A 6235-nucleotide genomic window follows, 5' to 3' on the forward strand; every position below is an offset into this window, starting at 1 on the left:
TAATGGCTACTAAGGAAGATATCGAGAACATGAACAGGACAATTGAAATGTTGTCTAACATGATGGAAACACTCACCACTAGAGTCAACACGGTAGAGATTTCTGAACAGATGAGTATGATTTTTGAAGAATTCACTTATGTGGATCAACCTGTCGCCTCTTCACCCATAAGGGACAAGCTTCCTGAGAAGTTTTCCACTGCTGACATTCCCAAGTTCAAGCCTACTGATAATCCGCTTTTCCATATGAAGGCTTTTTCTACAACCATGGCTCTTAAGGGAGTAGATGTGACACTCTTCCCTACGGTGTTCCCTCTTTCCTTAGAGCACGTCTATCAACAATGGTTCTACTCTCTGGAATCCAAAGATGTTGTGACCTGGGAGGATGTTGCTGAAAGCTTCATGAATCGTTATAAGGGTAACATTCAGGTGACAAGGGAATAAACGCGTCGTCAATTGTCTATCCCTAGATCAAATACAATTTATACAACCTAAACAAACCTAATACGAGTATAAGGCAAGCATAGGGGTCGAACCACAGAGAACGGTAAACACCACCAAATGTTATCAACAATTAAGCTAGTCTGGAATAGGGGATAAATGAACTAAAGTCTAAAAATGCTAAAACAAGAAATAAAACATTAAGGGAAATGGTTTAGGTATAGCATTCACTTGAACATAAACAAAGGCATAAAAATTGAATTAATTATGAACTAAACATGCTCGAATATCGAAATTAAGAATCCAATCTAGCCGCCTTCCGGGGTCAATTGGCTTCTCCTAACATAGCCTCTATGCTTCCACATTAGAACCATATACTAGGAGGTACTATTAAATAACAATCGATAGTAATGAACCTTAACTAAGTCAACTTCCGTTTCTTGTTAGCAAAGATTCACCTTTAATCAACCAACAATGTGCACTTGCAAGAAGATTAAAGAATATCAAGCATATAAAGACTTTAATCACAAATAAATCAATTCTAAGCCCTAGAACATGCTCAAGGTCCAACTACACCACAACCATCCCCTTAATGGGGAAATTACTCACTAATCATGATAATAACAAGATTGATCAACAAATAATCATGAATCAACATGATCAACAAGCAATACCAACAACTAAAATAATTATCAAAATAAACAAATAAAAATAGAGGAGAGAGAGTAAGAAATTGCTCATTAATTGAAGATGAAGGTCTACAAAGGATTGAACAAGCTCCTTCTTCAAAATCCAAGTTCATTAATGAAGAAAACCTCACTTTCTCTCTCTACCAAAGAAGACTAATCCTAACCTAACCTAAAACTAATTAGAGAGTTGAATAGATAGTTATTCCCCCCCAAACGTTCTAAAAAAAAGGGACTTATATAGTCCGTACAGAGTCAGCTGAGAAAAGGAGAGGTCCGACCGAACAAATGTGAAGGTTCGGACGGACTACAGGGTAGGTTCGGCCGAACCATGGGTAGGTTCGGTCGAACTACCGGCTAGGTTCGGTCGAACCATGGGTAGGTTCGGTCGAACCTCCCGGATCCTGGTCTGGTCGAACTCCTGTGGTTCGGCCACTCCTGCAAAACTGCCAATTTTCATCTTGCCCCTGCCTCGAAGTTCGGCCGAACCACTGAGCAGGTTCGGCCACACCTTGGTTCGGCCACACCATCAGGAGGTTCGACCGAACCTCTTCTGAATCATGCTTCCTCTAGCTTCCTTTGAGCTTAGCTTCCTCCTCTTGAAAATCTCGATGGTTCCTACAAAGCATAAGCATGAAAACCACAATAAGAACAAAGCGGGAAGACTAAGAAAAGGGAGGATAAAGGAGAAAGAAAAGAGAAAGCAAAGCTAAGTAAAAATGCTTAGAAAGAGGGCCAAACAAGTGCAAACGAGGGGAGAATCCTTAGAGAAAAAGGATAAAAGAGTGGCATAAATGCCACTCGTCAAAATAAAGAACGAAATATAACAAATCAAAAGCAAATAAAATACGAAAATAGACTAATTCTAATAAAAACTACGAAAAGAACTAAAACACGACAAAATTACCAAAATAAACAAGAAGCTTTATTACAGAGAAAACAAGAGAAAGAAATGAAAATAAGATAAAATAAACACGAAAATGACTCTAAAACTACTCCCTAAGAGTGACATAAATGTCACTCATCAAATTCCCCCAAGCTAAACCTTTCCTCGTCCTCGAGCAAAGCTAAGGCAAAAGAGACAAGATGGAATTATTTAAAGCAAAAGAAACAAAATAGAAACAAAGAGAAAGAATGTACACTAACTCACTGTCGTAGGAATCACGGATGCATTTAGCGTATGCATCAAGCCCTTTAAACCCCTATGTCGCCAAAGAGGACGAGTAAGCTCTCGTGAGGGTTTCCTAAGAGATTTAACCCACAACTCTCGACAAAAACCAAGGCAAGGCAACAAAAGGAAAAAGGAAAAAGGAAAAGGAATACTAAGAAAAAAAAACGAAACACAAGCTCACGTATGGACAAGAAATAAGGACGAGTACTAATGAATGCAAACCTTTCTAAATGGACAAATGTATGCACGTTCCAAGATGTCAATGGTTGATTGAAACATAACACATGCTAAGCATAGAGAACTACTTAGGACTCAATCCACCCTAGCCCCAACCAATTGGGCCGCGTTCTCTCCACTAGCTTCAAATCAACCCTTATACTAGCTTCTCAAGATTCCACGAAGGAACCGAAAAAAGATAAAGAAATGAAAAACTTTGAGAAGGTAATCCCGACGTCTCAACTATGCATACTCTTTCCATAGGTTTGAAGTCTATCTCCCTCCACCGTTCTTTTGACCCAAACCACTAGAGTCTAAGGGTCTTTTTATTGGTTGTAACCACTAGTAGAAAAATGTACATTTGCGTCGCCATATTTGCGTCACTCATTAGAAAGAACGACGCAAATGTTTAATTCTACCATCCTGAAAAGTTATTTGCGTCGCATATTTATCAAGAAGCGACGCAAATGACTATTGTATTGCAGATTTTTATTATTTGCGTCGCTCTTATTTATTGAAGCGACGCAAATAATAATCTTATTTGCGTCACTCATTTATTGACAAGTGACGCAAATGAGTGACTGAATAAATTGCGTCACTCTTTTAATAAATGAGCGACGCATATGAAAAATGTACAGCATTATGTTTTATGTTATTTGCTTCGCATTTTAATAATAAAGTGACGCAAATCTAGCTTTTGCATTTAGGTTATTTCAGAATTTTGACCTTAGCTTTTGCACGCCTACCTTTTCCAGCACATAGCATTTTGGCTACTCCAGTGAATTTCTACAGCCAAAGCACCCACAAATTCGACCCTTAAATCCAACAAATTCGGCCAAAAAAACACTAATTCCTCAGCAAATTCAACATCCAAAATCGCAGTCAAGTTGAAGACCTATAATCGGCAGAAAATTGAGCAATTTTGAGCAAAAATTTGGACCAAAAACCCTAAGAAATCCGAACCCATAAACCCCAGAAAAATTGAGCATTTCTGACCAAAATTCCCCCATTTCGAGCAAAAAATCTACTCCAAACTATAGGAATTCGAACCCTAGAAACCCCAAAAAATTCAATTAAAAATCCTGGCCTCATATTCGAGCAATGACTGAAATTTTCGACTGGAAAATCGATTAATTTCGCCCCCAAAAAACCCGAGGAAGTTCTAGCAAATTACAGCAACAATAATTGAAGTTTGATTAGTGTAGCAGTTCGACCAGTGTTCGCCCCACTCATATTACTGCATTTAGGCTCGACATTGTTGAATGTGTGAAGTTTATTTCACCTAAGGTAAGATTTCTTGTATTTAGTGAAGTTGTCTTTTTTTTTCCGTCCAATTCGTAAATTGTGTTCTAGGGTTTTTTTATTTTTGATTTGTTTTTCTGTAATGCGAAAAATTTTCATGAAATTGAAGTCATAATTGCGATAGAACTCAAAATACTTTTGTTTGTAATAGGATTATTAGAATGCCTCTATAAAAATGGGTTTGAGGTTGCTGAGAATGGCACATTCATTTAGTTTATTTTTTTTAGGGAATGGCTCATTCATTTAGTTTAAAATGCAATTTATAATTTCTAAAAACGGTTTGCAGTTTTGTTCTCTGAAAATGTGTTGATTGATTTTTGTTAATTTTTGAAAATTGGTTGTATTACTAGGAATTCATACCAATACAATTTTAATCAAGTTAATTTATTTGCTGCAAATTCTTTATTTAATTGAAAATTTGTAGGAATTGGGAATTTGGCTTGGTAAATCAGGGGTAATTAACTAATTAGATTTAATAATTTCTGTTAATGGGATATCAATTTTTTTTTAATTTAAAAATTACATTTTCGATGCTGAATACTATTTTCAGATTTTAAAACTGAATTTATGCTAGTATGATGAGGAAATATTCAAGCTTTATTGTTTTTGGATGATTATATGATTCTTATGATTGATATATGCTGTAATTTAACGAAGATATGGTTGGCTTGTAAATTATAATTGGGTGATGAAACTAATGGTAAATTCGTTGTTTTAAGCACGAATTATACTCCCTTCGTTCTCAAATTGTTGTTCCGGATTTTAAGAGTGGAAGTTAAAGCGTAATTTAAACTAGTAATGTTACTAATGTTTCATCAAAGTGTCTTCTTGAGTTCATAGGTTGAGCAATGATGAGCTTGGTTTGTGAAAGTAAAAGGTCAAAATGTGGCTTAGATTATAGTTTTTGGATTGACTTGTTTCTTGAGAGAGACATATACTTTGTTATGATCGAAGGATAGATTTAGGGTTTGATTGATTGATTGTTTGATGATCGAAGGATTTGTTTAGCTTTGTAGATAAAAAGATAACATGGACTATTGAAGTGTATGTAAATCCAAGTGGCCTTATTCATCTTGATTTAAAGTATTTGACATAAGTAGTTGAAGGCTCGAGTTGCATGTTTTTACCTTGAGAAATTCAGTTGGACCTTCCGACCTGAGTTTCGCCCAGAAATCGAGTTGAATGTTCAACCTTCAACCTTTAAAACCCAATTCCTCTAATTTTTTTTTTGTTTCGGTCTTTCTTGTGCTTTTAATTGCTCCAATTATGAGTCATATTACAGAAAAAGATATCTATAATCACCAAACCTCCGTCATGGCACCCTTAGCTAGGAAAGTAAAGGTATGCATGCTTTCAATGCTTGCATTGGTCTATCTGTATCATAGTATCACTTGAGAGTTGCGACTATACACGTGTATTTGTGAGGCTGTTTCTAAATTTATGGCTATTTCATCAGGTTCTGCGAGATGGTTGGTGGAGTGAGGAGTATAGTTCACAGTTGGTCCCTGGGGATGTAATTAGTATTAATGCTGGAGACATCATTCTAGCTGATGCGCGTCTACTGGAAGGAGACGATGCTGTAATAATTGATGAGGTCAGTTGTAATGTTTGTGATTAATATATTTACTTCATGCATCTATTGTTGCTGAATATATGATTTCTTGTGCTTTGCAGTATGTTTTAACAGGAGTTTTGTCTCCAGTAACTAAGAAAGCAGGGGATGCAGTATACTCTGGCTGTATTTGTGAACAAGGAGCATGTGAAGCTGTGATCATTGCCACAGGTGCTCGAATCTTCTTTAGGAAAAATGTTTGCCTGGATTTTAGCATCAATGAAGTCAAATGTTGGGATAAGGTAAAAAGTTCTAGTGGATTTCAACACTAAAAATATATAGCTACTTGTTCTATCTTCTTAACCCTTTATTTTGCTTTTTTTCTTTCCTTTTTAGGTTTTGGTTGGCATTAGGAATGTATGCTTGTGCTTGGTTGCTGTTGGGGTGTTGGTGGAGATTGTTTTCATGTACCTTTTCCAGCACATAGCATTTTGGCGCGGAATTGACAATCTGCTTGTTCTCCTCATTGGTGGAATCCCCATTGCTCTTCACACTCATTATTGGAGATTACTAAAGATGTAAATTATTGGAAAGTTTGTTAATATAATGCCGTCATTCCCAATTTTATGGGTAGGCCAAATTACAAAGGATACTTTGCCGAAATTTACATTTGCATTATTCAATAATATTGCATTTTAATTTCAATTATATTAGCGTTAGCATATTACTTTATACCACTAGCAAGAAAAACAGGTACTACAAACATATACAAGCAATTATTATAATTAAAAAAAAAAAATTTACATCATTTGCGTCACTCATTAAACAAACAAGTGACGCAAATACATCAATTGTATTGTTTACTCAG

The 6235-nt window shown here is 36.0% G+C and overlaps 1 long non-coding RNA gene across 1 annotated transcript; it reads left to right on the top strand.

The window, feature by feature from the left end:
* Positions 1-3354: 3354 nt before the first annotated feature.
* Positions 3355-6014, top strand: LOC145626976 (uncharacterized). The gene is made up of 4 exons (XR_014111231.1): positions 3355-3800; positions 5272-5409; positions 5490-5669; positions 5764-6014. It is a non-coding gene; the product is annotated as an uncharacterized LOC145626976 (long non-coding RNA).
* The last annotated feature ends 221 nt before the right edge of the window (positions 6015-6235 follow it).

This window comes from Chenopodium album, chromosome 4 (genome assembly GCF_948465745.1).
Source record: "Chenopodium album chromosome 4, dcCheAlbu1.1, whole genome shotgun sequence".
Taxonomy (NCBI): Eukaryota; Viridiplantae; Streptophyta; class Magnoliopsida; order Caryophyllales; family Amaranthaceae; genus Chenopodium; species Chenopodium album.